Source organism: Mesocricetus auratus, unplaced genomic scaffold, assembly GCF_017639785.1.
Source record: "Mesocricetus auratus isolate SY011 unplaced genomic scaffold, BCM_Maur_2.0 Super-Scaffold_100027, whole genome shotgun sequence".
Classification (NCBI taxonomy): domain Eukaryota; kingdom Metazoa; phylum Chordata; class Mammalia; order Rodentia; family Cricetidae; genus Mesocricetus; species Mesocricetus auratus.
The window spans coordinates 23,483,174-23,510,722 of record NW_024429208.1 but is presented as its reverse complement, the minus strand read 5'-3'; the positions used below and the strand labels follow the sequence as shown (position 1 = coordinate 23,510,722).

At 52.2% G+C, this 27,549-nt stretch overlaps 1 long non-coding RNA gene across 1 annotated transcript in view; it reads right to left on the bottom strand.

Moving 5' to 3' along the window:
- Positions 1–26,541, bottom strand: part of LOC121134339 — a 59,125-nt gene extending 32,584 nt beyond the window's left edge. Inside the window, exon 1 of the long non-coding RNA XR_005871427.1 lies at positions 26,443–26,541. This is a non-coding gene — a long non-coding RNA (uncharacterized LOC121134339). The remainder of the gene's footprint in view (positions 1–26,442) is intronic.
- Positions 26,542–27,549: the final 1,008 nt, after the last annotated feature.

The following is a 27,549-nucleotide window of genomic DNA, read 5'->3' as shown; positions in this document are numbered from 1 at the left end:
CTCAGAGAAGAGGCAGTCCTAGTTCTGCCACCTGGCATAACGCCAGGGCAGGGGGCTCACACTGTGACAGTAGTGTGGACTGCCTCCCCTGGCTTCTCCTCACCCCGTCGCTGAATCCTGCCTCCATTCAGAGAAAGGCGAACAGAGCATCCTCTCACATACATAATGGGAATCCAAGGCAGGGAAGGGCCTGGTGACTCACATCCAATGAGAGTTCTGGCAGGTAGGGGTGTGCTTAATAACAGAAACAACCCCTTTCTCTTTTCTGCCGTCTCATGGTGCTTGGGACAGCCTTGCTGGTTGCTTCCCATTGTGTCTGCAGCAGGAGCTGGCTCGAAGTTCATTTTGACAGCACAGGACTCATCGAGTTATGTCCTGATAAACTCATCTCCAACAGGAAGCATCGTGGTGAAAATGTGTTTGCCATGCACAGCATCCCAGCACGGCATCTCAGCTGTCCAGGGCACCACCAGTGTCAGTTGTCACCCCTTGTGACTGCCTGAGAGCCGGGCCTCATTGCCACTGCTCAGCATCCAGAGAGGGGACAGCGTTGGATGCTGCCATTTCAGGAAAAGATCCCAATCGAAGACCTGAAGTCCGGTCTCTGCCAAAGGAGAGTCGCCGCTCCTCCCAACATGGAGAAAGCATAGGAACATAAAGGCAGCCTGGACCTACCCAGTGTCTTTACCTGACGTGAGACCACAGAGGTGGCTGAAATCACCGCAGTCAAAGCAGAGCCCTCCACACACCCACTGCTATCGGGGAAAGTTGAGCAAGAATGCTCGTTAAACACCACTTCACAAGTAACCAGCCTTGCCCTCAGGGACAGCACTCCTGCCCCATGGTTCAGTCTGGACACTGGGGGTTTACCCTCGGTGCTGTCTTTCTCTCTCCCCAGTCCTAGCGTCACCCCTATCCAGGCCAGTCATCTCCTGGCTGTCAGAATAGTCTCCTTTCTAGTCACATAGCGACCAGAGACGCCAATGTAAAGCTACAGTTGGGCCATATGAGCCCCATTCTTGCCCTTGGTCCTCTTTATTTATTTGTTTGTTTATTTATTTATCTCAGACTGGCCTCAAACTTGCTATGAGGCAGAGGATGGCCTTGAACTTCTGATCCTCCTGCCTCCGTCTCCTGAGTTCTGCATTTATAAGCATGTACTGCCACACCGGGTTTGTGCAGTCCTGGAGATTGAATCCTGAGCCTCATGCATGCTAGGCAGGTACCCACCAACCAAACTACACCCCAAATCTCACATGATCCCCCTCTTCTTAGTTCCTCCAGTGGCTTTCCATCATTTTTTTTTTTAAGAGTCAAATTCAGACTCTTAACAAGAGCCATAAGGCTCTGTAGGATTTAGCCCCAGAGCCCTATGCAAACTGCCCTGCTTGCCTCCAGGGCCCCAAACACGGGGGGGGGCGCTTTCCTTCCTGCTGTCTGGAGCACACTCCACACTCACCTCCTTCCTGAGCATGGCCCTTTCCCACCAGGTCTGTTGTCCTCGCCCCACCCCACCCCTCCACTCCTCTCCCCTGCTGACCCGCTCCATCTCTCCCCACCTCTTCCTCCTGAATGTGCCTTCTTCCTTCCAGAGGACTCGCCCTCCTGCTTCTGGTAGGGCCACCTGCATACAGGAGGCATCAGTACCTATCTGTTGTGGAAACAGGTAGTGTCACTGCACAGATAAGAAAATTGAGTTACAAGGGAAGGCTAGGTTTTTTTATTTTGTTTGTTTGTCTGTTTTTTTTTTTTGTTTTTTTTTTTTTTTTGTTTTGGATGGTCAGTTAGGGAAGCTGAAACGGCCCTGGTTTTCCACACGCCTCATCTGTCTCTAACTCGAAAGGTCCAGTGGCTGTGGCAGGTCCTGCTTTCTCCGTGAGCTGGGGTGGGGAGGAGGGTTAGGAACAGGAGGCCCCTGTGACGTGCCAGCCCCCCTCCTTCCTGGTATCTGTCTGCCTGTGACTGACGCTCAGCTTTGGGATTTTTTTTCCTTCTCATTCTTTCTCCACACTAGGTCTTTTTAGGCGGTAATTACAGCCAATGAGGACAATCTGTCTTTTTATTTTTAGGCTCTGACACTCAGACCCTAGGCCCTGGACAGCAGGCCCAGAAATAGCTTTGACACCCAGGCAGGGCTCTGCTGGGCTGCCGGAGAACAGGGTCTCTGTCGGCAGCTGATGCGTCATCCCTGAATTGGGCAGGGCATAGGGAGACCCTTTCTCAGGGTTCTGGGACACCTGGGGACTGGCCACTTCTGCTCTGTGACCTTGGGCAAGTCCCTGTCTCTCTGCATGCCTCCTCTTCCGGCCCAGGCACAATGAGGGGCAAGGGCGAGTGAGCTCTGGCAGCCTGTGTTTCCAGGTAGAGGCCTCAGGCTGGGATGGAGGGGTTTTCCTGGCATTACTATGCTGAGAGATGACAGGAAAGATGAGCTGTCCCTGGAATGACACCTTGATGGACCCATCCTGCTGATGAGTGATGGTCCCTCGCATCTTTCCTGTCCCTCTCTCCTTCTTCCTGCAACCTTCACTTTTCCATTGTCCCAAAGTCAAATCTGACCCTCCCTCTTCCTCCTCAGACTGACCTCATCTGCCTCCCCTATTGGTTTAGGACTCGGGGGATCGCTGGGTTGACACACAGGAGGCACCTGCCCCTGGTCTCTGGTCCTAACAAGCCCAGCTGTTTCCCAGGGTGCTCTGGCTGTCAGCCAGCTGGCCAGCCTTCACTGCAGGCTCCATAGTGGCCATCTTTTCAGGGACCCATCTACATAGCTCCTCATTTGGAACCTCCAGAGGGTACCAGGCACTGGGCTATAGCAAGGAACTGATGAGCAGTGTCTGTTCCAGCTGGAGAAAGCAGATGCCACCTTCAGACCCTGGCAGAGATGTCCCAGATGCACAGGGACATGATAAAGACAATGGAAAGCCAGGGACCTTGGGACACGGATGGGGCAGTCACCCTAACCAGGGTGTTGGGGACGGCCTGTCGGGGGAGTACATTTGACCTGAGACCTACGCAGTGTGACATGGGGTAGTTGAGCAACATCAGGTCCCTGTCATTGGGGGAAGGGCACATGTCCCCTCCACCCTCCGAGACTAATTAGAAAGGGACCTCACTGCTATGAGGATAGATCGGCTGCTCTCCCTTGGGATATCAGACTCTTGAGCCACATTATTCTCTCCTATCTAGGACCATGGAAGCTTCAGGAGAAATCAGAGTTCATGTCCAAGACAAGTCCTCCCTAGCCAATTAGCTCCTCTGAGCATGGCAAAACCCAGGCCTGTGACTTTAGCTTTCTCTCTTTGTTCTTTGGAGTTCTGCTCAGAGCCCTGCAGGGCTGAGCTGCAAGGCCCCTCTGGGGGAGGTGAACTCCCAGAGCAGGGCTGAACATGACCCAGCTCACATAGTCAGGAGGCAGCAGAGTAGGGACTCAGGTCTAAGGTCCAGCTTGGCCGCTGCCCACTGCATTCCTGCCTCCTGCACACAGGGGCCTAGGAGAAGGAAACGGAACGCGGGTCATCAGACTGCCTTCACCTCCAAAGCCATAGGACACTGAGGCCACAGGACACAGAAGCCAGAATGATGGGTGAGTGTCCCGAGGCAGAATGGGTGTAATCAATCAGCCCAGCCTGCTCTGTCCAGAGAGACACGGGGATCAGTAAGGGCCGACCTCTCACTGGGCCTGGCCTCAGGCAAGGGTGGGCGGCTGAAGTACCAGGTAGAAGGGAACCTGAGGCTATGGGCATTACCAGCAGCAGAGGTAGGCACGCTGGACACCACGAGTACTGGATCCAGGTCCTCAACTGGAAACAATGAGACAGAGTTCTGATCTAGTAGCCTGTAGGTCAGAACTAATCTCTCGAGTACTCAGGGAGGGAGGCAGGGGCCCTCTGCACACATAGCGCTATGAGGACCATCATTCCCATGGCTTTGGTCACTACATGTCATTTACAGCAGCACGGTGCCTGTCCCATGTTCTTATTGTGGGGTGTGTATGTAGTATGTGCATGTGGTGTGGTGTGGGGGTAATATGCAGTGTGTATGTCATATGAGTGCTCTGTGTCTAAGTGTGTGTGTGTGGTATGTGTGTATGGAGAGGGGAAGTGTGTGCGTTGTGTGTGTGTGGTGTGTACATTGTGTGTGCTGTATGTATGTGTGTTGTGTTATATGTGTGTGTTGTATTTTGTGTGGTATGGCATGTGGGGGTGTGATATATCGTATATATGCTATGTGTGTGTTGTGTGTGCTGTGTATGTACGTGTGTATGTGGTATATGTGTACATGTGTGGGGAGACAGTATGTGGAGTGTGTGTGCATTTATGTATGTGTATGTGCATATGTACACCCACAAGTGGTATTAAGTAGTGAGATTTCTAAAATAAGAAGAGACTCAGGATCACACCGAATCTCTGCTTCTACTGCCTCACTTCAGGAATCCCCTCCATATCACCTCTGATCTTTGTCCCTAGGCTTGTCTGGCTCCTATGACAAGAACACTGCTCCCTCCAAAGATAGCTGGTGGGCTGGCAACAGAAGCGGACTGAGGGGATGGAGCGGTAGGGGCTGCATGCTTGAATTTCTCAAGGAGCTAAAGGCTACTGGGGGCCCCTGTCTTCAGAACATTGTCCTGGACCCCTGTCTGTCTGCATCCCCCACTAGTAACAACAGACTCCCTCCATACATACCTGTCACCAAGTCCCTTGTCATATATGTCCCCAGCTAGACAGGCGTCTCGCTGGAACAGTGGCCTCTTTTTGACAGGGTAAGAGGATAAAGAGCAGGCACCAAGCAGGAGGCTTGGGCACGATGACGAAATGAGTTCCTATTCCTGCATCACCTTCCACCATAACCTCGGTCTCAGCATGGGTGGCAGCTCCCCTGGCCATCACTTCGTGCTGCCACAAGAGGTATTAAGGAGGGGGTCACTGGGTCTCGCCTTGCCTATTTAGACAAGGGCGCCTGGGAGGTCATCACAACCCACGATGCTCCCATCTTACAGAGAGGTAAACGGGGTGGGAGGCAGGGGGGTGGGAAAATAACTCACCCTTGGGTGCCCAACTGGACAGAGTGAGACATGGCATAGTGAAACAGCCAGGAATAGAGTCTACACTCCCACCTGCTCCTCTCCAGCCACCTCAAGTGCTTAGAGACGTGGTTTTGACCTTTGGGACCCGTGTAAGCAAGACAGAAGTGGTCGCCCAGTCTCTTGCCATTTTGTCACTTGGGGGGCCTCAATCAGTAGGGGACTCGTTGACATGGCTTCTAGAAGAAGAGACTATGGCTTTCTGGGAGAGCAAAAGAGCTCTGTCCCCACCACAGAGTAACAGCGCTTCCCAGAACGTGCCTGCCCGCACATGTGCGCACGATATTAAAGTCATATTTTTGGCTGCTGGGAAGGCACAGTTGTCACTTCCTCTGCCCTAGGCAACCCGCTGGTCCAGCTCCCCTTTCACTTCCCGCCCCACTGCAGAGCACCATCCGTCCTCATCCGTTTGCATCTATATAGATAAATCGGCCAGGCTAATTAAAGTGCTCTTGCTACAGCAAGGGAATTAATAAAAGGACTTGGAATGGAGCTGACCTGAAGCTGGGGTGCTGGGAGCCAGAGCTGAACCCTCAGCAGCAAAGGAGGCCAGAGGGGCTAGCAGACACGTGAGCCACTCCCTCCCCCTGCGGGGAGGCTAGGGGACCTGGCAACAAGGCTCTGGCAGGGCGTGCCCACCGAGATTGCTGCCGGAGGCCAAGGCATCTCTCTGTACCCTCATCCTGAGGCCTGGAAGAGGGAGGGGAGTTGATTGACAGCTTGGAGAGGAGGGTCATCTTGTGGTAGTGGGATGTATTAGGGACAGTTAAGAATGCAGACTCTATTTACAGATTGCCCCTTACAGCTGTGCAACCCTCCGTGAATTCTTTTACCAATCTGTGCCTCACTTTATGTGTGTAATGGTCAAAGGTAAAACAAAGAAAGGGTAAAACAAAGAAAGTCATGGGAAGTCTGGGAAGGTGGAAGAAGATGGAGAGGGGCTTTGTGTCAGCTCTGCAAGAGGACCAAGGCCTGCAGTGGTTTGAGGTGCAAATCCGATGCTTACAAGAGTCTTTGATTATCACAGAGGGGTCACAGGTTGTCTATGGAAAGAGTCCAAGGCACAGCCTGGTCCAGAGTGGCCTCTCTTCTCCAGCTCTGCCTGAACCTCGGAAACAGGTTTTAAGTTCTCAGCCCTGTGCCTCATGGGGAGAGGAAAGAACTCACAGGGCCCAAGGTAGGAACCCCCTGGAGTGATAGACATAGAAGGCCCAGCAGAGCCAGAAGCAGCCAGCCTGTTCTTAACCTATGTCCTACCATCATATGGAGAGGACCTTGCATGAGAACAAGGGAGTCAGGAGCTGCTGAACTTAGCCCTGCCTGTATCAGGGTACCTCTTGGAACTAGAAAAGACACTACTGTGCCTGGAGAGTGGGTGTGGCTATTTGTGGTTGTCGAGACTGCGGTCAAGCAGGCCACCTTTTAAGGGGGCTCCTAGCAGGTACCCATTAGACAGATGCCATCACCAAGGCCCAAGACTGATTTGTCAGGGAGATAGGAGGTCCTCTCATGGAGGATGGGGGAGGGCTGAGCATCCCGCCAGCCTTCAATCCAAGACATACAAGGACCCTTGACAAGAATTAGGAGTCTCTGTCAACTCAGCACAAGTGTGCAGCCTTCTCTGGCCCTTATTTATAAGCCCACAAACTGTGAGTCCTAGCCTTTAGGGGGTACCCAAGCGAGGTCAGAATTGAGAGAAGCCTGGATGACTTGCAAACCCTGGACACTTCGGCATTCACGCATTGCCTCTGACAAGGGGTCTTACCTGGTACCACGTTTCCCCTTTAATATGACCGATGAGCATATCTATGTGGGAAGGGGCAAGTCACAGGTTGGGGGAGGGAAGGGTTGGGCTAACTTGATTGTGTTGGGTGGGACAGTGCCAGGTCAGAAGAGAAAGCCACAGACCCTGTGGACCTTCCTGCCTGCTCCCCTTAACCTCCCCCATCTGAGTTTCTGCTCTCATCCGTCAGTAGCCTCCCTGCCATGGAAGCTTCTGCTCAGTGGGACATGTCCCTCCTCCTTCGGCCTCACAACACCACACAGGCAAGTACCCCTCCAGCACACAGCACAGCTATGCGTGCTTGGGCACAATTGTCCTGCTTCTCCCAGCCCCGGCCTTGCTGGCCACTCATTTCCTTGGTCATTAATCTTGCTGGTCTCCAGCGGTGACTTATTTTCCCTCCCCAGCTCATTTGCCTACAGAAATAAATGCTTTGCTTTGTTGAGGAAAAACAAATGCTTCCTGGAGCTAGCTTTTTTTTTGCCTCTCTCCCCTCCCTGGCCTCAGAGATGGGGCCAGGATCCTCTCTCTGCACTGCAAGGAGGCTAGCCTCAGCACCCCCACCCCCCACAATAATCAAAAAAGTAATTCCCAGGGGCTCCTGAAAGATCAAAGTATTTTGGGAGGTCTGGCTGGAGGTGGCCAGAGCAAACATCCAGGCCTTCTACACATGAGCTTCTGCGTCCGCCCTGCCCACCTCTGCCCTGCCAGCTAGGATGTTGTATAAGCTAACACATTCTGGATCCCCCAATAGAATAAAACTTGTCTGGCCTCTCCTGGGCAGACATCAAAGTCCCACAGTGCAGGAAGTGACTCATTGCCCAGCCACCAGGGAAGAAGCAATATGGGAGGGGCTCCCCAAGGGACAGGCTCTGGGGAGGAGGGGCCTTCAGTAACACTGGCCAGACTGCAGCTATCCGTTTCCACAGTCAAGACCCAATGGACCTCCTTCTGCAGCACAGGCTAGCCCCATGAGACATCGGAAATAGTTCACACAGTAGCCAAGAGGAATGAAGTCCTCCAGGTCTGGGTGCAAGACAGCCAAAGAGAAGTGATGGCTTCCATCTGAAGAGTGGGACAACAGTGCTCCTGGCTTCCAGCGGGGTGCTGTAGATAGAGCACTCAGCGGTGCCTTGGCACCTAGGATGCACCCCATAAATACTATTATTTATTATTGCTATTATCGAGGGCTCCTGCGTTAGCATTGGAGGCAAGCAATTGAGAGAGACAGCATGCTAGGGGTGGCCTTGAATTGACTGTTTTTCAGAAATAAATTATGTGCTAAATCTGCTCCTCTGTCACCACCAGTAAATGTGACACAGAAACCCCTCACAGCCACAGGAGCCAGCATAGAGCCCAGAACCAGAACTAAAAGCTGGGTAATCTGTCGTAGGCCACCGGGGCCCCAGGCATTGGGTGTCACAACTGCAAAGAGAAAACTCCACCCTGCAGTCACAGAGTCTACAACTCAGTGAATTCCATGGTCTCTGCCATGTACTGGACACCTGAGCTGTCCTGTGATGGGACGGGATACTCAAAAATGCCTCAGTACCCAGCTCAAGCTCAGCTGCAGATCCTGGGATTCTGCCAGCACCCTGACTGTTCTGACCCTCCTGCACCACATCTGGACCCCAGGTTTGAGATTCCTGGACTCGAATGTCTTGGGCTGAGCTTGGGTAAGAGGCTCCGTCTGGAGTTGGACTCCTGCTGCAGCTGTGCAGTGATCCGAGGTGCAGATCTGATACCCAAAGGGTCTTTGATTGTCACAGAAAGGCCACAAAGCATCAATGGGAAAGAGTCCAAGGCACAGCCTTATCCAGAGTGCTCTCTCTTCTTGGGCTTTGTCTGAACCTCAGATATGGAAGTCCCACAGTGACTTGAGCAAACAGGAATCTGTACCTGCCCAGAGCACAAAGGCACTTATGTGGGCCAGCAGTCCCGTGAGAGGACCATGCTTCATGGCCCTTCCTGGTGGGGGGTTCCTGGAGCAAACGAGAAAGTCTGAACGCTGGCTTTAGCACTGAGCTGGGATCTGTCCTACTCCTTCCACTTGACTGATCCATGACCCGAACTCCAGAGGGGCACTGAATCAAAGCTGCCCCGTAATTCAAGGTTCCTTCCACCAGAAGCGACTGAGAGAGAAGTTGAAATTGCAGAGGCAGAAGTGGGAGAGGTATTCGTGAGAGGGGATACCTGTGGTGAGTAGGCATGACCTCACCCAGCCCTGCCTTTCCTGCTAGTAGATAGAGCTGTCCCTTTCCTTCCTCAGTATGGCCAAGTCATGGGGATGACCATGGCTTTGCTGTTTTACCAGAGGGCCTTTACTGGCTATAAGGGACCTCAAGACCATTCTAAGTAGACAGATGCAACAGGGGGGGTATTGAATTCAGGTTGTCTCCTGAACAGGGGTGCTTGACTGAGGATCAATTAGGAAATTAATCCAGTCCCACTAGACTGGCAACCCCAGGCTTTCCAAAGTGGGACTGAATCCTCCCACACTGTATGGAAGTGGGTTTCCGGCCAAGGTCTGTTGTTCCCACAGATCAGTGGTGCCTTGAGAAGGCCTTCCTATAGGGCTGCTGCCAGCCGCAGTTTCTTGAGTTGAAACATAATAATAATCCCCCCTGCTCCAACATATCCCTCAAGAGACATGGGACCAGCGAGGGCCCGAGAAAAATCAATAGACTACAAGTGCTTTGAGTGCCTTGAAGATAAGCTTTGGGACAAGGGGAGTGGAGCATTTTCTCTGTAACACCAGTGGGAATGGTGAGGGCCCAGGGTGCCTGGTTGGGAGGTATGTGTGTGACAGATAGCCACTTGTGGGCCTTGGCATTTCAATCTGTCCCTCGTGCTGGCCTGACTTCTCAGGTCACCCAGTGTCTGCCCTGGTGATGGGTCCTCGCTGTTTTCAATGGCTCCACCACACCCTTCCCCCATGCAGCTCCCTCGACCCAGTGCACAGACCCGCAGACACGGAAATGCGGGGCGGGGAGTGTGCAGCCCAGGTTAAAGCCTGGCTCTATCCCCACGTGTGGCCACCATCCCTCCCAGACCTCAATTTCCAAGCATGGCCTTTCTGGGCTGCAGGGCCCCTCTTTATAGTGCATCCTGGAGTTGTGCATGCGCGCCTGCACAGAGCCCCCCACCCCCCACTTCATCTCTGAAGGAGCCCAGATAAAACAGAGCTAATCCACGCCGGGAGACAGGCTCTGTGCCTGCGGGGCCCAGGCACAAATTGGGATGTCCTGCTGCATTACTTCCACCAAGTTGGACCTCAACATCTCACCTCTATACCCAGGCAAGCGGGGAACAGCCGAGGGAGTGGGAGGGTGGTGGGGGGAGGGGGCCAAGCAGCCACCAGGCCTCCATCAAAGGCGATGGAGAGAGAACAGCCCAGCCGGAGAGGATTTTTAATGACCCCAAATCCTGGCACCTCATTACGACTCTGATAAGGCGAAGGGGCTGTCACTCCCAGATGCAGCCAAGGGCTCCCCAGAGAAATTTCCCTGCCTTCCTGCTAATCTTCTTATAAACATTGTTATTTATTTTCCCTTATTTTATCCGACATGTGTCAAGCAGCCCCTGCTAAGCCTGTGACATCTCCTGGGAGACTGGAGGAGGCTGGCCTGTCACTCCCCCAGCCCTGCCCCCTTTCCAGGTCCTGGATATGAAGCCCCACAGACCTGTCCTCTAGCCCACCAAGTATGGGCCCTGATGGATGATTTTCAAGGTCTGTAAGAGTTTGAGCTGGGCCAGGAAGCTTGGACAACTGAGACCCAGAGCAGGTCACCAGCCATGCCAACTGAGGCTGGTTCCAAAGGAAAGATGCATGTGCCATGGATGTGTGTCAGCCTGCTGCTGTTGAAGCCTCTGGCTTGGTCTGGGTATCCTCAGCTAATACCCAGAGTGGCCATTGATGTGTACGGCTCTGGTTGAAGCCACCCTGTCTCAGGCACTGTAAACACTCGCCTCCCTCAGCAAGGAAAGCGAAGGCCAGGGAGGCAAGACTGCACACCCAGGCAGGACAGCCCAGGCTGCCGAGGAGCTGTCTTGAGCTTTTACTCTGATGCCCCATTCAAGACCAATGTCATGTTTCCTTTATACTTCCCGAGGCCCATCTCCCTCCAACCCTTCAGGAATCTGGAAAAGCAGTAAATCTAGGGTCTCCTACCCACCTGACAGCAAAGGCACAGGCCTTTGACTATCTCAGAGTCACACTGCCAAGGCAAGAATCCAGATTGTCTGTTCCAGCTCCAAGATCTTTCTGGAAGGCTTGGGGACAGTTATAGAAAGTACCACCAGGAATTTGCCTGATGTTATGTGGACTCTGACAGTAGTTACTGCTGACCTTCTCCACCACTGTTACAGAGCCTGAGATGATGCTGGAAGGCCTTAGAACTTCTATGAGACATGGAAGATTTTAGAAGGTCTACAATCCTCCCCGCCTCCCCACCCCACTCAGTGGCCATGCTATATACATGTATCCCCTTTGAAAGCAGCCCTAGTTGGCACAGTCTGTGAAGCAACTCCACATGACCCCAGCATGACCCCAACAGTGTTCTGGCTGGCTCACAATGAGGCTACCTACTACTGTTGGTGTGGCTGCTATTGGTAATTACAATGGTTCCCTGTCTTGTTGCTCTGTCAAAATCCCCGACACAAGCCACTCAAGGAAGGACCGCATTACCATGGCCCACAGTAGCAGCACAGAGTCCATCACCCCAGGAAAGGCATGGTGGCAGGGGTGTGACATGGTCGGTCACCATCAGGAAGCAGACAGAGGAGAGTGCTGCTGTCCAGGTCACTTTCCCTTTAGATTCAGTCTGCGGCCCTATCCGTGGAACAGTGCTACTCACATCTGGGGTGAACCTTCCAAACCTAACTGACCCCATCTGGAACCCCTTCAAACACACAGCCAGAGGTTTGTCCCCTAGGTGGTTCTGAAAGAATTAGCTACCTCTATGGCTAAAACTCACAGAGTATCAGTGAGCCTCCCCCAAAAGGAGCTGTCACTCCATCCTACAGACGAAACAACCGAGGCTCTGAGAGGCATGTCACCTACAGTCACCTAAGGCTTTGGTGACAGAGCCAGCATTTGCAACAGAGCACTCTAGACAGTCTCTACACAGACAGAGCCATCCTGTCTCCCCAGCCTCCACTTATTTCCATCCCTCCCAATTCAGAAGCAGGGATCCCGCCAAGGAGGAGGCACGGTGCCTGCCTGTATGCCTTTGTGAGAACACCCATGTTTCTAGGGCTCCCTCCCCAGCCTGGAGCACCTCACAGGCTCCTTAGAAGTAAAGGGAAATGTCAAGAATATTAAATTCATAATTGAGTAAGACCTGGGGAAAAACCTTTAAACCAGTTCGTATTTCCCAAGTGTTTCGTCGACATTTTGAAGACATGTCAAATTCTTTGGCCTAAACTTTCTCTGTGTGCAGATGAGGAGGGGGATGTCTAGCTGAGCATGGTAGTGCACATCCCCAGTTCCAGCCATTGGGAAGCTGAGGCAGGAGGATTGCTTGGACTTCAAGGCTAGCCTGGGCTATAGAGAGGGAAACATTGTCTCAAGAGGCATGGGGTACACTGTACTAAAACCAACTGGGAGCGTCACTGTAGCGCCAGCCATAGAGACCGCTACCCTGCAGGGCTATGATGCTGGAAAATCATCCAGGTCATGATTGCTTAAGAGTTTGGGCGGTTATGAATAAAGCTGCGATGCATATCTCTCTGCACCTTTTTTATATGGACAGAAAAGTGTTGGCTTCACGGAGTCCAATACGGAGAAGCATAGTTGCTGGGGTGGGGTAGGTGAACGTGAAATTATATATATATGTATATATATATAATATATAATATATAATATTATATAATATATATATTACTGCATCATCTTCTGCAGCAGAGGCCCCATTTTGCACCCCTGCTATTAGCCAATGAGCAGTCCCGTTGCTCCCTGTCCTCGCCAGCACCTGCTGCTGTTAGGGTCCCCATTCTGATCATTCTCAAAGGTGTGTCTCTGGTTGCTGGCTTCACGGGCCGTTCCCTCAGGGGCTGAGGCCTGAACATCTTTCTTCTGTATATCCGGCAGTCAATCCGTCCATTCACCTTCTCCAGATCAGGACTTTTACCTATTTCTAATCGAGTGAGTTGCTTTCTTGGGAGCTCTCAGAATCCCTCCTGTATTTAAGGTAACAGTCTCCTAGGCACACCTCTACATGTGTGTCCCCGCCCCCACAGACCTGAGACTTGTCTGTTCTCTTCACAGCTTACTTCACAGAGATAAGGAATAAACCCTTACAGTCCATTCTCACTGTGAGGTGTGTTCAGAGCTCACCAGAGACTCACAAGGAAGCAGAAGGGGGTACCAGATCCCGGTCTTCCTTCCCTGGCTCTCAGATCCTCCTAGGGTTACATGCAGTCTGCTGTGTGACTGAGCCCAGGTATCAGGAAAGGAGGGACCCTGAATTCCCAGGATACACATTAGGTAAGTCTTTGTGTTCTGAACCAAAATGAGGGGCTCTGTACCAGACATTGGGAAGATTGAACTTCCCTGAGAACTCAGTCAATGAGGAGTTCAGAGAGTAGGAAATAGGATTTGGGCTATAAAAACCACCGTTTTATGTCAGATCAGCACCCCAGCCTTCCCCCTCTCTTCTCAAGGTTGATTTCTGATTCTTTTCCAGGTTGAAGAAAACCAAACTGCTTCACTTTGGCTATAGCAAGAGTCCCTGGCGCTCTTATTATGAAGTGAAGACCATTGTTTCACACAACAGGGCAGAAGCTTTTCATTTGAAGTCCAGTTTATCACTTTTTTTTTTCTGCCATGGATCCTGCCTTGGGTGACAAGTCTAAAATGTCTTTGGTGCTCGAAAGGTCATATGAGTTTTCTTTCTTGGACCCCAGGCTGCCTTCAAACTTGCTGCGAAGCCGGGGATGACCTTGAACTTCTGACCCTCCCCTTCCACCTCCTGAGTGCTCATAGTACAGGCACACACCACTATGCTGTCCTTTATGTGGTTCTGGCAACTGAAGTCATGGCTCATGCTCGTTAGGCAGGCACACCCTACCCACTGAGCTACACCCCTAGTCCTATCTTGTTTTCTGAGGCAGGCTCTTATGTAACCCAGGTTGGCTTTAACTCACTGTGTGGCCAAGGATGACTCCATATCTTCCTGTCTCTGCCTCCCAAGTGTTGTGAGATTTGGGTTTATGCCATTATGGGGATCAGTGTGAGGACCTCACAATGCAGACAGGTACTGCCAGCAGAGCTGGACCCCAGCTCTTCAGTTGCAGTTACTCTCTGTGGGGAGTGTAGAGTCTGCCTTCGGACTCATCTTTTGCATATGCTATCTGTGCCACTCATTTTGGCAACTTTTGATGAGAAAGTGGCATTTGCTCTGTTCTCACACAGTTTCATTCTGAGCTTCTCAAGGACATCCCTTCACAGAGCCCCCTGCCACATATCCCCAAATTCTAGCTCACCATTCTGGCAGGGAGGGCTCTGTGGAAAGAATTCTTGGGCCCAATAGTCAAACCCCCAAATGATGAGGAAGCATCAGCCAGGCAAATTCTCATGATGAAGGGCAGGGCTGTGTGCTTGATTGGGCTGACACGGGGGGGGAGGCGGGCAGGGCAGTGCCTCTCTGTGCTGGGATACCAAGAGGTGACCAGTCTCCAGATCAGTAGGATGAGGCGTGAATCACAGCCCTTATGACTAAGTGACAGGTTTCCAGAGATGAGTTCAAAGCAGGGGTGGGCAGTCTGCAATCAGATCTCAGCTATTCACTCACACCCACCTTCTCCGGGATGTGGGGCGACGCTTATCAGACCACACCAGGCCTAGCCAATTAGACTCTCCAGTTGTTGCCATCCCTTGCAAGGTTTAATTTGGGGCATCTAGCTCTCCAGTGGCCTGGGGGAAGGGAGCCCAGCTTGGGCTCTGGGCAAGCAGTGCCCCTGAAAGGGCTGCTTAGGCCATGCCTGACCAGCACCATGGACAGGGCTGAGTTCCCAGGCTGATAAAAGGTGGGGCACTTGGACTCAGAGCCAAGGTTCAGAGGGCAGAGGGGCAGAGGCTTCTTCCCCCACATCATGTAATCAGCCTTCCTATCACACTGTCTCTGCCTCCAAATAAGAGCCAGGCCAGTTCACAGCATCAGCACCACCAGCTGGGTACCATGCTGGTCCATCCTCAAACCCTTGTCTCCTTCATGTAGACAAAGCCAAGGCAGGACCTTTCTACCACACCGGCAGATCCAACGTCCTGGGAGGCTCTTCAGCATCTACCCACTCAGAGTAGGCCACTAAGCTGTCTGCACTTCAGTTTCCTCCCCTGAAAAATGGGACAGGATACACCTTGCCCACTGACACTGTGAGGTGGTGTAAGAACTCAGTAAACTGACAGTTACAGGTCATGCAGTTCTGGATACTTGGGGCTCCCAGCACCATCTGGTAGCCCACTCTGGGGTGTGATCAGAAAAGCGCTGTTTCCACTCATGCACCGCTCTACCCACAACCTGGGTGGGAAGATCAGAATGGGCTGGGAACGGCAGAAGGCCCGTTCCTGTGGGTCTACCTCTACCAGTCGTATTCTCTGCATCATTCTCTTGCAAGAAAGGGCACCATGCCCAGAGAGGGTTGGCAACAAAGCCAAAGTCATACAGCAATTCACTGACTCCCAGCATGGGGCTCCCCAGAGGAGCCAGCCCTCTTTATGGCCAAAGTCCTTCCTCACCTCTGCTTCTCTGTCACCACAGAGTACAACATGCTCTTGTGCAACTGGGCTGGACACAGTGTCCCCAAGGCATGGCATTCACTTTCTTTCTATCTCATCAAGGATCGATTGCTTGGCTAAAATTCAACAAATCTTGGCAATTGAAAGAACGAGCATGGTAGGGGCTTTTGTGCAGGAACACCCCATTCTATATGATATCCTCTTGTCCACTCAGACAGCACTCACAGGCACATTCCTAACACTTAAGCACTGACAGTTACCACTGCCCTCATGTGCTCACACACCCTCTTGAATTTATGGTTCTGCACCAGCAACGACACATCTCTGATCATCCTGGGACATCCCCAAAGTAGTCATTGCCCCCCATCCCTTCCAGATCTCATTATGGCAATGCAGAAGACCTCTAAGTTGGCTCTGCACTCTCCTCCCAGCAGCCTGACCCCCTGCACTCTCTAGGTCCTCTCAAGGTAGCATCAGCACCCACTTCTGTCTTGCCCCACCCACTCATGGTGAATTCCACAGTCCCTTCCTGGGCACAGAGTCCCCGAATGGGAAGAGACGGTGGCACTGTTGTATCCAGTACTCAGAACGCCTGGACACAGGGAACCTATTAAGCCCCAATATGAGACAGATAAATGTGACTCTGTCAGGCCAGGAGTATGGCTAACCAGTAGAATACTTGCCCAGCATGGATCAAGCCCTAGGTTTGATCCCCAGCACCATATAAACCAGGTGTGGTTAGGTATGCCTGTAATTCCAGCATTTAGGAAATGGAAACAGGTCAAGGTTATCTTTGACTGCATAGGGAATCTGAGGCCAGCCTGGGCTACATGAGATCCTGGTTTAGTTTTATTTTTTAAAAGAAGAAGGAAGGTGGGAAAGTCCTTCCCAGTGCCTTCCTTTTCATTTCCCACCTCCTTCCACACATCTGTGCACACCTGCCTAAGAGCCTCCTCTCTTCTGAGTCCTCTCCCCTACTTAGTCAGCTCTAGGTAGGAGTCACCTTGAAGAGAGGAGGCCAAGACTTGATGGGCAATAGGCATTTTTGTTCCTCCCTGTCTTCCTGTCGGGTTTATTGAGTGACTGTTGTGTGCAGACCCTGAAGCTGCTGCCTGGATCCAAACAGATGTGTCCTCATGCTCTGCACATCTGGGAGAACAGATATAGGACCTAGAATTAGACAGCGACATAAACCAGGACACAAGGGAGGCCTCCAAGTGAGAGGAGCATTGGGATTGAGGCTTGGAGGAACTGGAGAGATGGATCGGCTGTAGAAGCCCTCCATGCCAGCAGCAGGCACGAAGACCAGAGTTCAGACCCCCAGAACCCACGTCAATGTAGGACGAGCACAGTGGCCTAGCTGCCATTCTGATGTTCAGAAGGCAGAGACAGGAAACCCTCAGAGAGAGCTGCAGGCTAGACTAAGTTGAATCAGCAAGCCTGGGGTTCAAGTGAGAGACCCCACTTTAACAGGTAAGGACCAGTAGAGGGAGACTCCCAATATCAGCCTCAGGCCTCTGTGTGCAAGCACTGAAGGGATGGAGAGGCTTCTACAACCTGGCCATCTCCACAGGGACACCTGCAGTGCTCAGCTGGGGAAGGGACCCATGCCATGGGCCTCTGAAGCCTGCAGCATCCTTCCATCTCAGGAAGAAGGACATCTTTGAGAGGGGCAGGGTAAGCCTTGATGAGCAACCAGTGCTTCCTCATATCCACCCAGCATCCTGCATGCTGCCTTCTGAGCCCATTCCCTCTTGTGTTGGACAGTGGGTCAGCATGTTCCCCCCAAACTCCTTGGGGTCTTCTATCCATCTGTGGCACCCTGTGTACCAGTGTGATTGTGGCAGCAGGTAGCCATGCCCTCATTCCAACACACCAAGAGAGCCTTTCATTCCAATATCTTGACAGATGAAGCCTGTGGAGGCTGCGGTACAAGTCCAGAGGGCTCCAGTAAAGGAACCACCCTGGTCTAGATAATGAGGAGAGCAGGCCAAGTGGGCAGGACAATTGACAAGGTGGCCCAGGCCCCTGACTCCCCTCTCCAGCTATTGACTGCCAGGGAGTTTTTCTCTTTCCTCTGTCTGCTCTTTTAATTGAAAAAATATAAAGAAAGGGCCTATTGATTCTGTGTAACTGATAATCTTTCCACTCCTGGGCCTTTTCAATCAAGTGCCTGAGCCAAACTGGAAGCCCTGGGGAAGAGTAGAGAGAGAAAAGAGAGAGGAGGGATAAAGGAAGGGAGGGAGGACAGGAGGGGAGAGAGGTTGGAAGGAGGAGAGGGAGGATGGAAGGAGGGGAGGGAGGATGGAAGGAGGTTGGGTGGAAAGTGGAGAGAAGAAAGGAGGGGAAAAGGGAGGATAGAGGGGAGAGGGAGGAGGATGGAGGGGAGAGGGGGAGAGGGAGGGAAGTAGAAGAGGGAGGAGGAGGACCGCAGACGATCTGAGTCAGGGTGGGGGCTCACCTACCACTCCTAATTTGCCTGACCAGAATCCCACTCTGAGAAAGAACAACTTGGAGACCTCCCACTTTGAAGGAAGCTTGCCCAATTCCTGGAGGTGTAATTACCCTGGACATTTACGGAGGAATTTGCAGCAGCAAATCCCTTCCCTAAGAACTATGTCCTCAGAGCCAGGTGTTTACTGACAAACACTGGCTCAGGCTCCTCCCCACACTGGGAAAGGTCTGAGCACAAATCACTTGTCTGCTTTACAGATGGGTATTCTGTGGCTCAGAGACATCATAATCTACCCAAGGTCACACAGCAAACGGATAAGCAACAGTTGGTCAGAATAAGGCCTCTGAGCACAGCTTCGTGTGTTCCAGTCCCCAGATGAGGTGGTTCTCAAGATATGGGGTTTGCTGCCAGGCATGATAGCTCACAGTTATAAGCCCAACACATCTGAGACCAGCCTGGGCTACACATCAAGACCTTGACTTAAAGTAAAGGAGGCAATGAAAAGATATAGATTCGCCTATGAGAATCCTGCTCAGGATGGATTGTAGTCAGACTCGGAGAAGAACTTCCTAAGATAAGGGGCAATTGTTTACGGTAATGAGCTAACCTTCCAGACAGACTGTTCATGCTCAGATCAGGCCCAGGGGGACAGACCAGCTGCCCTGTCTGAGTGCCTTCCAGCACAAGACCATGATTCCCCGAGTGCCAGGAGAATGGATGCCCGCGAGCTCCGTGAATCTCCCACAGTCGACTCGCCTTCCCTTGGCTCACGCCATGACGTGAGCCAGGGAAGATGCAGGGCGATTTATTGCTTTATCAATATTTAATATCTCCAGGGAGGTGACATCAGCAAAATTGCCTGGCCTAGCAGAACCATCTAGATAGACAGTGGGACAGGCCATCATCTCTCTGGATGCCTAGTCCTCTCCATATGGGGGGACAGGTAAGATTTATAGGTGCCTGCAAGAGGTGTAGCGCTACAGAGAGTAGCCTCCTGAGCTAGTATGGGGACTTGCTGCCCAGGACCTCTACTCCTACCTCTGTCACCTGGTCCAGTAGCATGCAGGCCAGGTGGCTATGCCATGGGACTAAGGTCTAGGGTATTTGATTGTTTTGAGACACCATGAAGGGCAGGATGTCAGTAGTGGGATGTGCTGATCAAACCCTTAGGTGGAGGACACCAAGAATAGTGCTCCTGACCTACCGAGCCGCCAGTCTATGTGGTCACTAGGTCCCTCTTCATCTTTCCTGGGCCTCAGCCTCTCTCTCTAGAGAATATGCTGTGGTCTCTGCCTCACAAGTTCACGGTGAGACATAAATGATGCTTGCTACCCGAGGTTGCCAGCCCTGTGCTCTGCCCAGGGGAATAAGGGAGTCCCAGAGGCACAAATGGGAACAAGGGAGTCTTTGGAATTTGGGGTGAGGGAGAGAACATGCAGAGAGGGAGCCTTGCCTTGTTTGTGTCTCTGGGGTCTCTCGGTCCGCATTGCTATCATCTGGGGACACCGAGGCACAGGGAGACTGAGGAGGCATCTAAGTTGGTACATTGTGAATCCTGAATCAAAATCTGTGGCTGTTTGGCTCTGCCACCCCCTTGGTGAAATGGGGAAACTGAGGTCACAGCAGAGGCAGTCTTGAAGCTATGTAAGCTGATGTCCAAGAGAATCCTTGATTCAAGCAGCCCCAGAGAGGATTCCCCATGAACTTCCGGTTTCTGCCTGGAGTATGGTCTCCTGTCCAGCCCGCCCAGCCTGCCCAGCCTGCCCAGCTTGCCATGGCCCCACCATCAGGAACAAGGTCTCCCTGTCCCCGCTCAGGACTCAATCCCATGGAGAGACAAAGTCTGGAGGTCAGGAGGTCCCAAACTGCCCAGGATGTGGCTCCTTCTTGTCGACACAAAGACCACTGCCTGGTGCTGCTTCAACAGCGGTCAAAGAAGCCCAGTTTGGTGTTGGCTGGCTAAGCAAGCTTCTTCCTTCTCTGGGCTCAGTTTTACAGCTCTGTGGAAAAGAGTGGCCTGGGTCAAGCTGCTCTGTGGCAAGCTTTCCTGGTAGGCACAGGATAAACTCTGCCCCAGAGAAGGTGCATGCAATGACAGATTCCCAAACAAGACAGCAGGGACAATGCAGCATGTGACAAACTGCTGCTACTCAGGGTTCTGGGGTCAGCTAGACAAGGGGTGGCTCCCAGTCCAGCCTGAAGGACCAGGTAAAGCTGATGGGCAGGGTACTGATGGAGAAGAAAATGAAGGGACTTGGGGTATTTGCTTGATTCAGTTAGACCATGAGGGACAGGGGAGGAGAAGCTGGCCTAGGAGTGAATGGCAGAGGACAATAGGGTTATCGGGGTGGCTGGGGGTGGGGGGGGTGTTGATTCCTAATGATCAGGATCCCAGGGTGAGAGGATCAGTGAGGCCAGGAGTGGGCAGAAGTAGAGTTCCAGGCAAAAGACATAGACGAAGGATTTGAGGTCAACTTCTAGGGGGTTAGCGTGGTGGACAAAAGCAGCCAGGTAACATCTCTGAGGAGAGAGGATCACTTTCATTTCCTGTGCCCGTATAAAAGTTACTATACAGTGCTGGCTTCCTCTCGAAGTTCCAGAGACCAGGCACCTAAAATCCAGGCATCAGCCGAGCTGGCCTCTAACCAGGGAAACCCCTCCTTGCTTCTTCCAGGAGACCTGCTTTCCGCACCCCCCCCAGAATGGCTCCTGCTAGTGGGGGGAGAGGAAGGGGAATCTGGCTCACAGTACTAGGGCTCTCTGTCCCCGATGCTCCTCTTCACTCTGCCCTGGCTCTCAGGTTCCAGGGCTGCGCCCCATCCAATCTATCAGCTGCAATCTCGGGCTTTGAAGTTGGAGACTTCCCAGACAGACAAAGAGGAACTGGGAGGTGGGGGAGCCCCGTGGGCGCCAGCCCAGGTGTGCAGCGATTATCTTGAGGGCCTAATCAAAGTGCCTTGTCCTTAGCTATAGTAGTGAATGACTGCAGAGGGTCCCTTCCACCGCTTCCCTACACCGTGCTTGACTGCCAGCGTAGTGACAGACACCTGCTAATCCGTGGACCCCATCCGTCCCCTGCCTGTTCTCCTTTGTACCGTCACAGAAAGGGACAAAGCAAGGCCCACCTGGTGGTGGGGGAGGGCTCAGACACCCTATTTCTCAGCTGTGATCATGCCCTCCCCTGGGTGAAAGGTTTGGGAGGTAAAGAATCTGCCTGTGACGGCCAGGATCTAGTGATGAGCATGGCAGCTGCAGCGAGCTGAACAGACAGTTCAGAGTGAGCAGGGAGTGAGGGAAGACCAAACCCGACAGATGCCAGCAGGAGTCAAGGCTGTGGGCATCTAAGACCATGGCTGTGTGGTCCCTGGGTCAAATCCATGCTCTCCAGTGACCTAAGATCTCCTTTGTCCCAGGCCAGCCTTCCTGAGTGTGTGTGAGTGTGCGTGCGTGTGTGTGTGTGTGTGTGTGTGTGTGTGTGTGTACATGTGTGTGCATGTGTATGGAGGGTACAAGTCAGTGTCGGGTATCTTCCTCAATCTGCATCTCATATTTTACCAATTAGGTTAGTCTGGCTAGCCTGTGCACCCAAGGGCTCCACCCGCCTCCGTCTTCTCAGCACTTGGATTACAAATGGATGCTGCCACACCCAGCTTTTATGTGGATTCTGGGGGTTGGGTTCAGGTCTCCATGACTGTGCTACACACACACTGTCCTGACTGAGCCACCTCCTAAGGCCCCTGCCTCAACGGCTACCCACGCACTTAGAACACAGTGGTGTCAAGAGGGAGCCAGGTGGGTCCCACCACAGTAGTGCTAAAGAAGACTAGCTAGGTGCCCAGCCAGACAGCTGTCTTAGGGACCCTGCAGGGTGACCACATGAATGTGACAGAGGATAGGGTTGAGCAGTAACAGGGACAGACTAGCAAAACCTACACCAATCACAGCCAAGCCATACTTTCTTCTTTGCCCTTCCAAATGGTTCCTAAGACGAATGTAGTGGCTCATGCCTGTGATCTCACCACGTGAGAGGTGGAGGCAGGTCATCTGTGGCTACAAATAGGACCCTGCTCCCCCAAACAACAACAACAACAAACTGGTCCTGTCCGCCTCACGGCAGGGCAGATGATGGCAAACAGGATGAGAGTGGTAGACAAGTAGTCTGTGGCCTTAGTGGCCCCCAGCTTTCCCCTGGCAGCTGAGAGACAAGGGGGCATGTGGGTTAACTGGGCCTCAGACCCATCTGGAGAAGTTAGAAACACAGAAGACCAAGGGTAGTCCCCAGGGCGGGAAGTGACAAGTTCTGGGGACTGGCCTGCCAGGCTCCTCAGCAGCAGGCCATTAAGATGAGCCATGGCCACCCCAGGAACATCCTTCAGAACCAGGGATGCTGGCGAGGGGAGGACCCATTATTCACAGCCAAGGGAAGGCTCATTCTGTGCACCAAGCCTTGGCTGGTATTGAACACACCATCACCCTTCTCTTAATAAATGGCTTCTGGAGAGTTTAATTAACTTCTTAGCACCCTCGGGCAAGGTACCCAGCCCCCACATCCTGAGTCAGCCACACAGAGGGCCAGTGGCAGCCTTCACAAGAGGCTACTGCTGTCCCTGTGGAGTGGAAGTGTCTTTCTAGGGTCTTGGCCAACTGTCCATGTCATGTTCAGGAAGGCTGGCAACATAGGTGGCTTGTTCAGGATGCATGGTAAATGGAGACTCAGATAGGATTGAAATCCAAGCCTTGAGCAAGCAGGGTCATTCTGGAGGCTTAGCCACGCAGGCCTCTCCTGGGCCATGGCTGTGTTAGATACGCAAAGTAGAGCAGTCGGCCAACCTCAGGTTCACTCCGTAGGATTCAGGGAAAAGTTGGCCTGAGAATCAGTCACTTATCCTCCTTTTCCTCTGTGATCATTATTGCTGCTGACGCCGCCGCCGCCGCCACCGCCGCCGCCGCCGCCACCACCACCACCACCACCACCACCACCACCACCACCACCACCACCACCATAGCACTTAACCTAGCTCATTAGGAGTCAGGTGCTGTGCTAGGCCCTGGGTCATGTTTCCTCATTTTAGCCCCACACGGCTGCATGATGCTAGCATGACTAGACACCTACATCATTTTCCCAAGTTGAAAGCTGCAGCTCAGAGAGATGACCTTCCCAAAGGCCATCTTGCCTGCACCTTTGGGCCTTTCTATCTCTTTAGAGAATCTGTGCCATCAAAGACCTAATCATTGAAGAAAAAAAAAAGGAGAAACTGAGGACTTGCCTACCTTCATTCAGGGAGTAGACTGAAACTTGTGTCTTCTGACACCAGCTGAGATGAGGCCCTCTAGGGAATCCCCTCTGCTTCGTTCCATGGTGCCCCCAACTTTTCCTACTTTCTCAGGCCAGCCCCCACCTTCATGAGACAAACGGAGGAGCATTTTAAGTAGTTAAAACTCAGCATTCGGGAGTGGACAGACCCAGGCAGACTCCTGCCAACTGTGTGCCCGTGGACAAGCCACCCATCCACCTCCCTTAGTGTGTACTTCTTCATGTAGTAAATTAAGACGGTGTCTCCTGGGACCCTTGTGAGACACTTGTGCTCAAAGCACTTAGCTCAGCTCCTGATGTATCCTAAGACTCACTCGATGAGAGAGTCATTAGGACAAGAGGTCCCCCTGGCCAGGAGGTACGCCTTTTGCCTTACACCAGATCCCTGTCTTACACCTGATTGTAGGTGCCCTCTCATCCCAGAGGGCTTGTTCTACACCTCTGCACAGTTAAAATTGGGACAAAGATGACTGAAGGACACTAGATGCCAGAACAGAGCCCTTGGGCCCAAGGGGAACACAGGCTGTGGGCTAATTAATTGTGTGGGGCTGACAGCAGACAGGGCCTGTGCCTCTTGCCAGCAAGTCCAGAGCAATGACGGAATAATGGGCTCTAATGCGCTGGTCTTCTCCAGGGACCTGTCTTTCATCCACAACAAAACTAATTAATGACAGCAGTAAATAAACCAAGCCAGTCTGCCCTGCCCAGAACAGCTACGATTCTTAGAGAAAAGCCTCTTTCTGGATGGGGTGAAGAGAGATGTGGCTTAGGGGATGAGGGAAAGACCAGTGATGTCATGTGGGACCAGATAAAAGGGATGGGGCCTTGTGATCCACTAGATCTGGTGATGGGTGACGGCACTGGGTTCATATACATTCCTGAGCTTAGAGATGAAGAGTTAAGACTGCAAGCCAGAGATGGCCCCGTTTCCTCTTAAGGTGTCAAGGGATCTGTGGAGATTGGTTTAGTAGGTAAAATGCTTGTCATGCATATATATCCACCTAAGTTCAAATCCCCAGGTATCATGTAAAAGCAAGGCCTTGGGGGAGTTCTGGGGAGTGGGTGTAGGGACAGGCAGATCTCTGGAGCTGATTGGCTGGCCAGTTGAGTTCTAAGTGCACTGAGAGATGCTGTCTGAAAACAATAAGATAGAGAGGCATGGTGGTGCATGCCTTTAATCCTAGCACTTGGGAGGCAGAAGCAGGTGGCTCTCTGTAGTTTGAGGTCAGCCTGGCTTACATGGTGAGTGCCAGACCAGCCAGAGCTACATAGTGAGACCCTATCTCAAGAAAAAAGAAGAAGAAAGTGGAAAACAATCAAGGAGAACACATGACTTCAACCCCTGGCCTCTGAATATACATGCTCATACTCTCACAAAAGGGGCACAACACACACAGTGAACAAACCAGACTCATGGATGTCCCACCCATGGCTTCAGGCCAATCAATATCCTGGCACAAAAGTACTAATGTCAGCATGGCTCTCAACTACTAACACCCATGAGAATCCCAGACTATGAGCCCTGATCCAGCGTGGCAGAGTCAAGGGGAGGGCTTAATCTTCCTGCAAGTTTCCATGGAGGGAGAGACTGACCATGGGCCCGTCACCAACCTGCTCAGAACACTGCTGTAGACAGAGGGTCAGAGCCTTAGGTCATCATCCAGTCTATGCAGTGTTCATACCAGAGTCAGCATTGAATGGGAGAGAGACCCTATGATCTGTACAAAGCCAGTAGAAGCTCCCCCTTCCCGGGACTAAGAATTAGGTCCGAAGAGGTCTGTTCACTCCATTTAAAACACCAGATCTGTCTTGTCTGTTTGTCTGTCTGTCTGTCTATCTACCAATTTCTATATCTATATATATTGTAATTCACTGATTCTAATTAGTGCCACCTGCTGGAATATTGACCGATAGTGCTGGCTTAGCCGTGCGAAGGTCTTGTGCAAGTGACCACAGCTTCAGCGAGCTCATGAGTGCAGCAGCCAAGTCACGTCTGGAAGATGGCATTCCTTCCCATCTACTGGCTCTTACCTTCATTCTCTCTCTTCTTCCATGACATTCCCTAAGTCTTGGGGGTCGGAGTTGATATCCATGCCTCATTTAGGGCCTAACACTCAACAGTCCCTTATTCTCTGCACTTTGACCACTTACTAGTGCACTTTGATCATTTCCTACTCTCTGTATTAACCTAAGACCCTTCTCCAGCCAAGACTGCCTGGCCCTGCATGCCTCTCCACAAAGCATCAGGTCCCATCAAGGTGCTGCCCCCTCTGTATAGACCATCATGTCCCAAAGAGACTCCCTCCTTTCTGTATCATGCAGGCTCAGGCATACAGGTAACAGAGGCCAACACCATGGTCAGAAATAGGATCCATTGAGTGGATGCTAGGGACTCTGAGTATCACTGGAAAAGGACTACAAATCCTAGTTACCAGACCACAAAGCCAAACCAGTATGGGGAGGACATGGCCACTGACAACAGAAGGCCACCACTCTCCTGCCTTCAAGGCTATGAACCGCACTGCTGCCCACCATGGCTTCATCTGAACAATCGCCACGAGACTGAGTGAGCCACCTGCAAGGCCACCTAGAGCTCAGATGGCAGGCAGCATGGCCCACATAACCAACAGAGCTTGCACTGAGGTGCAAGGGAGGCTGGGAAATTGTGGCACTTTCTACCTTTATAGCAGCAGGCCGGAGTGGAAATTCTCCAGATTCAGAAAGAGGGTTCAGATCTGGGGCAAGAAACTCACCAGTGGCCACTCTTGTTCAACACAGCCCACCTTTGGCAAGCATCCACGGGCAGACAGGCCACAGGAGGGACAAGGATAAAAATAGCAGCTCAGCTGAGTGTCTGCCATGTGCCCGGCGCTCTTGTGAAGGGCATCAAAAGTCAACTCTTCCGAGCCTCAGCTCCCCACCAGGGAGGCGCTGTCACACTCTCCGTCTCACCATGGGAAGACTGAGGACCATGCAGCCAGCAAGAAGCATGCTGTTACCCATTCCTCCACCACAGTAAGTGCCTGGGGTTGCCGACTTCCTAAGAGCAAAAAAGCTTCATTGTACTCACGGTTTGGAGGGTGCTTTGGACCCGTGGATCAGCAACACGTGCTGGTAGGGGTCCAGAGTGGAGCCAGGTGCTCATCATATCACGACCCGGAAATCGAAACTAGAATGAGGAAGAGTTGTCTCACAATCTCCACTTGAGGACATGCCCAACCTGAAGATCTCCCATCGGGCCATTGCCATTGCAAGTGGTGCCAGGCTACTCAAATGTTCTGTATCTGCCTCTGTGTCTGTGTCTCTGTGTCTGTGTCTCTCTTTCTGTGTCTCTGTCTCTCTGTCTGTGTGTCTCTCTCTCCGTGTGTGTGTGTGTGTGTGTGTGTGTGTGTGTGTGTGTGTGTGTGTGTGTGTAAGTGTGCTTGTCTTGCGGGCATGTGAAGAGGCTGAATCTGTTGGATTTCCACCTTATCTTCTGAGACAGGGTCTCTCACTGAACTTGGAGCTCATGATACTGGCAGGCCAGCAAACCCCTAGAGTTGCCTGACTCCCTCTCCCAGCACCATGGTTATGAGATGTTTCCCACCATGTCTGGCTTTGCACATGTGTACCAGGAATCTGAACTCAGATTTCCATGCATGCAAAGAAATCATTCTACCCAATGAAATATCCTTAGTCCTGAGTGACGAACACTCAGCCACTATCCTCAGGGAACAGAGGTGACACAAAGTCCTGGACTATAAAGCTGAACCAGAAGCACCATGCCAAGAACCCGGCCATGGTGTGTGTGTGTGGGGGGCAGTGCTAGCCATTCTTTCTGGAATATGAGGAAGGGGCAGCTGGGAAGGGTTCTTTCTTTTGGAGCCCATCTTGCCTCAGATCCCTGACTGATCTCAGAGACTTGTTTCTGTTGAGTATTTGGACATAGTGACACAAAAGTAACACAAAATTGCTACCTCTGTCTTACAGGCCTCACCTACTGGGAGGCTGGGCAGGTCACTGGTAACAGTGTCAGCTAAGGAGAAAGGTGCCTGTGAGATCTTGATCACATGATATCTGGGTGTGGGGATGATGGTGCCTGTGGTAGTTTCCAATTTTGGCTATATAGTGGAATCACCCAAACACTAAGTGTTGACATGTCCATGCTTGAGCTGGGCTAACCTGCTTCAGGGGTCCA